The sequence below is a fragment of the Raphanus sativus genome, unplaced genomic scaffold (genome assembly GCF_000801105.2).
Source record: "Raphanus sativus cultivar WK10039 unplaced genomic scaffold, ASM80110v3 Scaffold3122, whole genome shotgun sequence".
In the NCBI taxonomy this organism is placed as follows: domain Eukaryota; kingdom Viridiplantae; phylum Streptophyta; class Magnoliopsida; order Brassicales; family Brassicaceae; genus Raphanus; species Raphanus sativus.
Window position 1 is genome coordinate 1 of NW_026618429.1, and position 12,252 is coordinate 12,252.

Below are 12,252 nucleotides of genomic sequence, written 5' to 3' on the forward strand. Positions count from 1 at the left end.
ACGAGTAATATATCAAATTGAAGCTCTTGACGAGACGAACAGATCACCATAAACCTTGTGTCGATCCGATCTTAGACGCGCTTTCACGCTCTATTTCAATAAGCGCCGCCAGAAACCCTAAAAACCCTAAAACTCTAATCTCCTCTTTTGTTTTACAATTTGTGTTTGATCATTATTTTAACTTGTTTTTGACTCTTATGTTTAAGGTCTAACCAAGATCAAACCCTTGATTCATAAATTCCATTCAACCCAATTGGAGGTTAAGAAGAGGCGACCAATTTTTTATCCGTTCCGGTCATGCAGTTCGCGATCCGACTCGTTCCTGCTCTCGGTGGTCCGGTTCTACAAACATCAAAGTTTAGGTAATTAAAATTCTGAAATCTAAAAGAGAACCCATACTGAATTTGGTTGTATTGATAAAGGTTTAAGACTATTAAAATTTGCAAAAACCCCAAACCCTAAGATAATAGATCCCAAAATCCTTTGAGTAAGTTGGAGCTTTCAAGTCCAACAGAGATTGTTTCTAACAATTAAACTAAAACCCTAATGGTTTTGAATCTCACAGCTTGATCTATTGATCTATAAAGTAACTAAAACCCTAAATATGACCTATTATGTATTATGGTCTAAAAATTAATTAAAATTCATGATAATCTCCTAAAAATCCCCAAAGTTAGTTTTCCATCATCAGAATCCGACCCATTGGTCTGGAACTATGTGAAAAACGATTTTTCGGTTTCTGGTCAGAAATTGACCCCTTCAAATAAATTCCGAAAATTAATTAAAATTCACCAAAAACCACATGATAAATCCTAACTAAGAAACCATATAAGTAGTTTCTTCAGATTCGTTTTTAATCACATAGTCATAGTGTAAATTTTTCATACCGAAAAAGTGCATAAAAAGTGTGTGATTGTTTGAATTATTTGAATCACCTAGAAACGATTGTTAGGATCTCATTCTGATTTTGGTTGAATCATTGGAGATTGCTTGAAAAATTTCGGATTTTTCCAGATTGCAAAGTTGCAAATTTTACTTTTTTCAAAACTTTCCGGTTTTTGTGAAAATTACTTTTTATGGTTTCTGAAAACTTCCATATTAGTTTTAGAATAATGGAAGATTGGTAAAACTAGTTTAAAACCATAATTGAACGTTTTCCAGATTGATAGAATGCAAAATTAACTTTTCTAAAAACTTCTGTTTTTGAGAAATTGTCTTTTATAAGTTGCTGGAAACTTTCATTTTCTTTTGGAAGATTAGAAAAATGCTATAATTGTTAAGATTGATCTGATTTTTTTTTAAGTCATATAATGGTTTCGAAAATAATTATTAAAAAATGAAACCATATATTTTCGAAACCCTAAACCCTTTTTTCTCTCTCTAGAATCCGATAATATTTTAAATCATCTAGAATCAATTATTTGATCTGATTTTAATTTTTTTTCATCTTGATCATGTAGACAATGATTGCTAAGGTTGCATCATAAAACATTTTTTAATTGATTGATCATATGAGAAAATCAGATTGCTAGATTGAAAGAAAAATTGGATTGCATTGCATAAATTCAGAGGTTGAAAGAAACTAAAACCTGCATTGCTATATTGACTAAAAAAAAATTGGATTGAATTATAAATAAATGGTTGAAAGAAACCAAATCACATTGCATAAATAAAAGGTTGAAAGAAACCAAAATGCATTGTTTGAATCCGATTATAAGTCAAATAATAAGACTCTAAAATCTATATTTTCAGATGTCGAATTTGGATTATCAAGCCCTTAATCTCTCTGGAGATAATTATTTAAAATGGGCCATGAACACTGCAATTGTCCTGAAGATAAGAGGACTTGACAGATGTATCATCAAAGGCGAGTATGCAACTGAAAATGAAAAATATGGGGCAGTAACAATTATTCGCCAACATCTCACTGAGGATCTCAGAGATCAGTATCTAAATATTGCGAACCCTCTAGACCTTTGGACAGAGTTAAAATCCAGATACACAATAGTGTTATTACAAAATTACTAGGCATGAGTGGATAAATCTCAGATTTCGGGACTTTAAGTCCGTAGATGAATATAACTCAGCTCTAATCAAAATCGTTTCTAAATTGAAACTATGTGGTGAAGAGGTAACAGAGGAAGATTTACTGGAAAAGTCATTCCTCGCAGCTGATCCAAGGGATCTATTGTTACAATATACCTACAGAAAAAATGTTTCACCACTTATACGAATTTGATCTCGTATCTATTACAAGCTGAGAAGAATAATGAGATACTAAAGAAAACCAGTGAGATGAGACTTCCTGAAGCCAATAAGGCTGGAGAGAATAAGGGTGAATCCAAAGAAGCCACGTCCAGAATAATAAAAGGAGTGGCCGGCTTATACATTGCCTAAGAATCGAGATTTCGACATTCTGATTTTATGTTTTGATTTGTTTGTCATTTATATTTTTTTTATATAATAAGAGTTGTTTTAGTTTTATATTATCATGTTTGACTTGCTTGATAATTTCTTGAATGATAAATGACAAATGATTTTTTTTTAAAAAAAAGAGTATAGTAATTAAAATTATCCGACCAAAGGCATTGCCTAAAGGGGGCATGAATTATTCACACCAAATAAAAGACCCATTTTGAGTTATAAATTTTTGAAAATGAATGGTTTCCACATTGAACCAATGGGCAAAAGAAATATAAATTCCTTAAGATTATAAAGAAAGTAAAAATCGCCCAAGGCATAAAAATGGTCGAGACTGTACTCCAACTGATCTAAACTATGCTAAAAGATTAGTATGATAAAGGCAAAAGGCCTAGATAACCAGATAGGTTGACCACGAAATTTTATACACTTTATGGCATGACTGGACTAGCCATCCAAGTATTTAAAATTGATGCAAAGATTGATATCGAAAAAAGGCACAAAAGAGTTATCCCATAGAATCTCACGTTGTGTAACATGTACACAAGGGAAACTCAATAGGCTATAATGTTCCAAGCATCTAAAATATTTATAGCATGTACATGAGGGGGAGAAATGACACTCCCCGTGGTCCATGAACAACACTAAAACCAGTGAAAAATAGGTCATGTGTGGGAAAGAAAAGAAACCGTGAGACATGACTAAGGTGTTCATATTCATATTTACAGCATTCAAAGAATGGCTTGATTATACAAGATACTCACAAAGACCAAGGAACAGATTATAAGGAGATGTACTCCTATGTGGTGGATGCTACTACAAAATTCGAAAAATGATAAAGGTCTGGATATAAGAAAAGAGAAATGTAGTAAGCAGCATGATTGATCACTGGATAAAGGATGATAAGAGTATCAGAAAGATGAGAAAGAAATTCTCATAGAATAGTTTTGTTCCTAAAGCTATTCATGGATTGAAACAAGGCAGTTGCAAATGATAGACTAAGAAAATAGTTAGTACAATCAGTCCATAGATCCTTATAGAGGATATTATAATTCCTTGTGTTTATGTTTATACCAAACCAACCTAAAGAGAGGTTCAATGGTTCAATGATTTCAATGATACAAGTTATCGATTGATTTTGGACAGAATATGATGGGAGTAGAAACCTTAGCCATATATGAGTATATTGGCGTGTGATGACAAGGTCTATGACTTAACATGTATGTTTTCGAAAAACATAGCATTGTCTACGACAAAATGAAAAGAGTCATGAGACATCATCCAGAGAAAGTGACCAGAAGAATGTCTGAGTCAATAATAAAATGAAAGTTTCCACGGTATGGCAAAGCCATGAGACTAGAGGAACCGTGGGACATGAGAGACCTGCAAGAAAGATTTAATCGCAGGATAGAGGTACATCCAAGTACTGGTCGAGTACTATCCGAGTACTGATTGAGCATCATCCATCCGACCAGAACATGAAGACATTGTCGAGTGGTCAGCATCAAAGGAGCACGTCTTGACCATGTCCAAATGAAGTTCCAGAAAGCCGGCGAAATTACAAAGTATTACAAGAAGCTCATCGACCAGATAGGAATGCATCGTCCAAAGATCTACAGTGATGCATTCATCAGGGGGAGTTCATGTGTTGTACTTTTTTCCTGTCCATGGTTTTCCATTTTGCCACATTGGTTTTAGGGGTTTTCCAGGAGAGGTTTTAATGAGGCAACTTAAGCATGCAACGAACCAGTACTGGATGTGTCGATCAAAGAGGAGTGTTTATGTACCAGATTGTGATCGACATAACCGGACCGACCAGGACCGTACCGACCGTAGGAGATAATGCTTATCGACTGTTTGTACTTATCCACTTAGGATAAACACGACCTGATGTATATATATATGTAAGACTCTTGGTCGAGATTAATAACAAGAAACACGTTTCCCCACTTAGTTTTATAACAAGTTCATAAATCAAAACACAAAAAAAAGTGAATCATATAATAATTTGTAAGTTGTAAGATGAAACGATATAGTATCAATAAACAAAACAAAATAAATAGTTAATCAAAGAGCAGAACATCAAGTAATCAAAGATAAAAAGCAATAGTTCACTGAAGTAATCTTAGAAAAAAGAATATCCCTCCGTAAATTGAAAAGTATGATTAGATTTAATGTGAACTATTGAAAGTGTGATTAGATTTAATGTGAACTATAAAGAATTAGTTTAATTTATCAATATTTATAAATTCAAACCTCTAATTCATATATACATGATCCTTGATCATTATCAGACCGTCTACCAGACATTATATGATGGTAAGACTGTTTGGTACTGATATCAAGGGAAAACACAACGGATCGCAAGTGTTTGGGTGCAAAGTACTTGATCTTGGCGTGAATGCTGAAGAGAAAGATATGTTATCTCATTGTTGAGTCTATCATGTCGTAAAACAAACAGAGTAAAAGATCAAAGTTGACAAGTATTCTTAGCTTGGCAATGACGATACAAAAACAAACTGTAGTGACCTCAAATTAACAACAAAGGGTTCATTTCACAAGAACGGTTTCTAGATGGTCCAGTATAATTCTTCTTGGCTTGACAAGAACAAAGTATTGGTCTGCATCTTGAGAAAGTATCCTACAGCCCAAGAGCTTTCTTCATCAAACGTACGCAGAAGTGGAATCACTCGATTGAGAGCGAACGAAACTATGAACTTCTTGGGTAAGAGCTTCGGCACTGAGGAGACAGAGCGTGAGAAACATTATGAAGTGCCGTCACAAACAAATCTACCAGAAACTTGTAATGAAACGAAATTACGACTCAAAAGATACACAGAGAAGAAACCGAGAAACCTCTGTTTCAGTCTCTTCACCAAGTTTACTGTATTGGTTGTATTGGTATTTTTTTTTTTTGAGGGGAGAAAACGACAGCATATTGGAAACAAGTCATTGTGGGGGGAAAAACGATGGCGTATTAAGTGTGAGATGTTGTTTATTTACGTCCCATATCGTTAATAGACAGGGAAGTCAAGCTATTTATAAAGTGCAGAGTCGAAGCTAGAGGTCACGACCTTACTTGAACAGGATCTGTTCTATAGGCTCGTACCTCTGTATCCTTGATTTCTAAGGAGACAGGCCCTCAAACCTGGTTGATGAATCAAGGCCGTGCGATCTGAGTGTGATTAACGGTTGTGATACTCCTCGGAGGCTCCGCACTGTAGAGGATCGCTATCCGGTTAGGTCTTGATCTCTCCAGAGTGGTCGCACGGTTGTCTGACAGGCTTTCTTTTTTCGTTTATGAGAGTATGGTTGGCATTGATGAGGATGTTATAACTTTCAAGGCATAAACCTCAAACAGTCGCCTCACCTACTTGAGTTATATTGCTTTTGTTAGCAGAGTTCACTCTGTCATATTCTTTGGGTTCTCGCTGTAAGAAAAAAATGATTAAAGCTTTCGTTGATTCTACATTTCTCATATTGTTATTTCTGGCATTTTTGCCATTGTGATAGCAGACTTTTTGAACTTTCTTGCTGGTCCGGGTACTCTCTTTACCTCAGGGGCAGCCTTTGAATATCAGGCATATGATCATGTGGGAAGAAACTCAGACTTTAGGGAACAAATATTGGACCGGGAAGAAAAAAGGGATAGAAGATCCATAAAGTTGAAAAATATGGGCAAGTGGACATGTACTGATTAGCAATATTATTACCAAACCTTGAAGCATAAAAATTTGCTGATCTCTGAGTTAATTTGTGAAGTTGAAACATATTATAATGTAACATGCTCAAAACTATCCCACAATTGCTTCTTTATCATGAGTCATATCTGTATTTCTGCCTGCAGCCATGTTTATTAGAATGATGCAGATATAAGTCATTTGGGCTCTGTGTCTTCTAAAGCTCAGACTCATTCAGACAAGAGTGATCTAGATTGTTACTTTCTGCCTGCCGTTTTGATTCTCAAACTTATAATTTTATTTTCTTAGTAGAATGATGAGCAGAAGAACTTAGGTGAACTCTGGGATGTTATGATACAAAAACACAAGTTGGGCAGACCCTTTTCTGAGATATTGAGACACATAACTGAAAAATAATTAAAATTATACAAATTAGACTCAGTTTTTACCTTCTTAGATTGTAATGAACTGTTTGGATGGAACTTGAAAAAAGGCCTATCAAACTCACAAGTCACAAAGCAGCCTTGAATGGTGGTCACAGGATCATGTGGAAAAAGACTGGAGGATGGGATTGGTACTGATTAGTTACTAACCAAACCTTAAACCATAAAACAACATATTGATCTTTTTTTTTTAAGTATTATTTGAAACATAATCTCTAATGTACAAAGTTCAAAATGATTCCAAAATGCTGTTGTAGTTATGAAATCAGTATATCTTCCCCTGAGCCACCAGGTTTACTCAAATGGCCGGACCCCGCAGCTCAAGCCCATCAGTGATCACGCGCGCGGTTTCCACTTCCCATAGTTGAGTGTGTTATGTTAGCAAAACAAACAGAGTTAAAAGATCAACATTCACGTCTTATTTTAGTCTCTCTCATTGCTTTACTGTATTTGCCATTTGGGGTATTGTATTTTCTTTTGAGGGGAGAAAAGGGCTGCGTATTGAAATAGGTCATTTGGGGGACCAAACGATGGCGTATTAAGTGTGAGATGTTGTTTATTACGTCCCCATATCGTTAAATAGACAGAGAAGTCAAGCTATCTATAAAGTGCAGAGTCGAAGGTGGAGGTCACGACCTTACTTGAACAGGATCTGTTCTATAGGCTCGTACCTCTGTATCCTTGATTTCTAAGGAGACAGGCCCTCTAACCTGGTTGATGAATCATGGCCGTGCGATTTGAGTGTGATTAACGGTTGCGATACTCCTCGGAGGCTCCGCACTGTAGAGGATCGCTTCCGGTTAGGTCTTGATCTCTCCGTAGTGGTCGCACGGTTGTCCTGACAGGGCTTTTTTTTAGCTTTGATTTCTTTTTAGTGCACTGAGGTTAGAAACCGCAATGTATAAAGCAGTGTTGTTTTTTCTCCCCGGTAATGGACAGAGCAGTCGTGTTGTTTATAGAACGAAGCCAAGAAGGTCGAGGTCACGACATTACTTGAACGGATCTGTTCTATAGACTCGTTATTTTAAGCTTTGGTGATGCTTACTACACTCTTTTTAAGTGTTTGTACATATAAGGCACTTGAGCTCTGTGTCGTGTCTTCTGAAGCTGAAACTCATTCAGACAAGAGTGATCTACAGAGATATTTCTGCCTGTCGTTTGACTCTCGACTTATAAATTTGTTTCATAATAGAATTATGAGAAGAACTTATGTGAACTCTGGGATGTTATGATTCAAACACAAGTTGGGCAGACCCTTTTCTGAGATATTTTTAAGAAACACATATCACTGAAAACTAGTTGAGATTATAAAAACAGTCTCAGTTTGCTACCGTAGATTGTAAATGAACTGTTTGGATAGAAGCTTGAGAAAGTCCTATCAAAAACTCACTAGCAGCTGTGAAATGGACACATGATCATGTTGAAAAAGACTGGAGGTATTACCGTATTGGATTTGTACTGATTTAGTTACTACCAAACCATAACGATTCAATATACCCTAAGAGAATTGCCACATTTTACTTTTAAACTCATCACTTTTTTTAATCATTTGAACGTTGTATATTGTATTTATCCTTTTTAGTTAGCACGTCGGTGCTAATTCTAATCATCCAAGAATCAAATCGCAATTTTTCTCAAAACAACGAAATTAAAGGTGAAACAAAAACTTTGTAAAGTGTTTGTTTAGAAGCCGTGCATGTGAGTATCATCAATCATCATTATTGGCCGATAAAGCGGCGTTTTTTAGCAGAGTTCATGTAGGGTCTAAGAACCCATTCCATCTCTGCTTCCTCTTGTTCCATTGTTTTCCTAATTTCACCTGCATCACCAAGAAACATCATTTGATATTTAAGGAACCTGATTGATATATATTCATTATACAATTTAACAAACCAAATCGAATCAAGACAGAATAAACCGAAACAATGCACTTTTACCTGGTAGAGCCGCAACTCAAACCGAGGACCGACTTCTTTTAACTCTATCGATTTGGCCCTCCTTCTCCTTTATCATACAATGATTCCTATTTTTATATATATATATATGCCCAGAATCATTTTCTATCAAGAATCCACACAAACAAACAAACGAAAACATGCAATATCTTAGGACAAAAAACTTGTTACCTGAAAGAAATATAATCAGATTTATTACGGAAAGTAACTATACGTCTTGCATCCAGTTTTTGGAACTGGGAACATGTGTTTTAACATGCTCCCAACTCTTTTACCCATCTGCCAAAGAAAAAATACAGTAAACAAACTCTACAAAACTGGTTTAACATTGGAGCAAAGAAGGAAGTGAATCTGTTCTAACAGAATATACCTGGCTTGTTAAAGTTGTCAAAAATGACGTAAGGATATTGCTCAGACATCTTCCCGTTTGCTTTCTTGCTTTGGATATCGTACCTTGTTACCTAAAAGAAAGGCTGGAGTTGTTAAGTAAAAGGAAAGATTTGAAAAGACAAAAATCATTAGGATGAAGAGGTACTTACCACATTAAGTAATTGAAAGTAAGCAGTTGGTCCGAATGGGAGATGAGAGACGATAAGGCCATCAGGCCTACCACGGTTCTCAGTAACAAATATCACATCACTATAATCATGCGAAACGCGCCATCTCAATAATCTCAGAAATGACCTGCACAAAGAAACAATTCAGTATATAAATGGGTATTGTGTTGTAGAAAAGTCACTACAAGTAGTCCAGCATACTCAAACTCCTAATAGACTTACAGTAAGTCACTTACTCATCTACACGTTCAAATCTTTGAACCTATGTTACGCATAACTACTGAGGTAATTAAAGGCATGGATGCGATAGTTACAGCCAGGAAACAAAATGGTCCAAAGGGAGCTAAAATACCATTAGAGCTGAACTTAACGACAAATATGAGAGAAACCACAAGGAGTGACCAATTGGAAAACAAAACTAGATTTATATAAGATGATGATTAGATTTAGTACAGAAAGGCAGAAGAAGACAAATATATACCTGACTAACACGATTCATTCTCTTGGCGTTAGGAAATACATTCTTCAACTCCTGGCAATTAAAGGTTTATAATCAATCACCAAGCCCCTAAACGTTGTAAAAAGTAACACGGAAGAAAAAAGCCACACAATAATTAATGGTAAACATCTATTCAACGAGAGTACTGAAACTAAATTCAATATATATTATATATATATATATACCTTAACGAATCGCGTTAGAGGAGCACTTGGATCCCTAGACGTAGTCATCAAAATCTTGGGATCTTTTTCCGTTGCTTTTGCATATTCATCATCAATATGACTCCCTGGAACTACTTCACAACATGAGACAAAGATTATCCACTTTTAGCGACAAACCACAATAATGACACTGACAACAAGAGTTTCAAACGAATGAGCGTATATACTAACTACACAAAGTATGAACGTATACTAATTACGCCAAAGAATGAACGTATACTAATTACGCAAGTTTCGAACAGAATATATTGAACTATGTATTGAAACCAACAATAACTTGGAACCTCGAGCTTATTAAACAATAAGCTCCAATTATATACACAACAGTAGAATTTAGTACACAACAGGCTTCACAAAAAAAACATGAGGATTCTTACCGGAGGTGTTTTGATCTTCAAGATCAATCTCCTCACGAAGCTTCGCCTCCTCGTTTCGGAGCTCAGTAGGAATCGGCTTCCCTTCTGTTCAAACATAAACCCAAATCACAACAAAAAATTATAGATTGTTTAAGAGAGTTAAAAGAAAAAAAAATAAAAAATCAGTGTGGACCTTGCAGGGCTTCCCTTATCTTCCGCTTCTTCTCATAGAGCCGACGCTCTTCACCTTCCAAGTTTTTCATGTAGAGATACTCCTTTCTTAATCTAATGTTCCTGGCAAACATCTTGATTCGTCGTGAGTGACAGAGAGAGAGAGGGGGGCTTACCAAGGAACCAGTTTGGTAGGAAAGGGTTTCAAAAGATGCAGGAGGGGAAGGCAACTACAAGATTGCGACAGTCTTATAATAATAAAAAACGGCAAGGTGTTTGTCTATGAAAAGGTGAAACCATTAGCAAGCTACTTTTCGGCCACTTAGTATGTGGGCTCTAAATAGGCCACAAAAACACACTACGAAATTTTTGACAGTGACGCAGGGTTAACTATTGAGTTGGTGACCCATCTCTCAAATTAGTGTACAGAGTGTCCCTTGTGCTTGTAATATTTTCTATTGTTCCATCTAGACCAGATTTTACACCTAATTAATAGTTATCTTAGTCACTCTGTTGTATAACTAGTGTCCTTTCGTCACACAAGCGTGGTAGGTATGTGCCGGTGTTTTAGACATGATCAGTGATCTACAACTAATCTATACTATTATTTGCGAAGTAAATTTTGGTTTCGAGCTCTCACATTAAAAGTTAGAGTGGTTAATATCGTTTAATACCCTTAATGAATATAAAATATATAAATTAACTCCAAAATAAAAACGATTTAAATGATTACAAAAAATAATAACAATAATAAGAGCAATTATCTGAAACCTAACATATATTAAAAAATAAAAATATGATATATACACATATATATTGTGTTGTTATCTGAAATTATCTTTTTAAATAATAATTTAAAACTAAAATAAAACAGAAAAAATAACTAAAGATTAATCAAGAAAAATTATCAATTTTATATAACTGAAAAGAGAACATTTAGTTTATAAATACTATATTCAAAGCGGTTTTCTTTCTCTCACGTTAAAAATTTATAGCGTTTAAAATCTTCATTATCCTTAATACATAATTAGATTATATTTGTTAAATATAGAACTACTCACAAATTAAAAAACGAATTTCATTAATTTGATTCTCAATTCATTATCTACAAAAATTATTATTATGTTGATCCAGTAATTTTTACATCAAAATATATTTTTAAAATAAAATATAATCCATGTATATAGTTTTAACGAATATATGAATATTTTCAAATTTTACATAAAGAGCTCTCACATTAAAAATTAGAGTGGTTAATCGTTTATATCCTTAATGAATAAAAATATATAAATTAACTCCAAAATAAAACGAATTTAAATGATTAAATAATAACAACAATAATAATAACAATTATCTAAACCTAATATATATTAAAAAAATAAAATATGATATATACACATATATATTGTGTTGTTATCTGAAATTATCTTTTAATAAATTTAAAACTAAAATAAAACAGAAAAAAATAACTAAAGATTAATCAAGAAAAATTATCAATTTTATATAAACTGAAAAAGAATTTAGTTTATAATACTATATTCAAAGCGGTTTTCTTTCTCTCACGTTAAAAGTTATAGCGTTTAAAATCTTCATTATCCTTAATACATAATTAGATTAGATTTGTTAATATAGAATTACTCAAAAATTAAAAATGAAATTTCATTAATTTGATTCTCATCATTATCTACAAAATTATATATTTATGTGATCTAATAATATTTTACATCAAAAATATTTTAAAAATAAATATAAATCCATGTATATATTTTTAAACGAATATATGAATATTATTTTCAAATTTTTACATAATAAATATTTTTTATTAGAATAAACTTTATTGTATATAAAATTAATATTTAATTAACTATTAAATATATCAAAGACATAAAAATAATTTATTTTAATGGTTCTCGAATTGATAATATATTTATTTAGTAATTTGTAAA

At 33.7% G+C, this 12,252-nt stretch overlaps 2 non-coding genes and 1 pseudogene across 2 annotated transcripts; 2 read left to right on the top strand and 1 right to left on the bottom strand.

Moving 5' to 3' along the window:
- The first annotated feature begins 5,490 nt into the window (after positions 1–5,490).
- LOC130506328 (small nucleolar RNA U3) lies at positions 5,491–5,707 on the top strand. The gene has a single exon (XR_008941965.1). It is a non-coding gene; the product is annotated as a small nucleolar RNA U3 (small nucleolar RNA).
- Positions 5,708–7,175: 1,468 nt separating this feature from the next.
- Positions 7,176–7,392, top strand: LOC130506329 (small nucleolar RNA U3). The gene has a single exon (XR_008941966.1). It is a non-coding gene; the product is annotated as a small nucleolar RNA U3 (small nucleolar RNA).
- A 792-nt stretch (positions 7,393–8,184) lies between these two features.
- LOC130506327 (uncharacterized) lies at positions 8,185–10,467 on the bottom strand (annotated as a pseudogene).
- Positions 10,468–12,252: the final 1,785 nt, after the last annotated feature.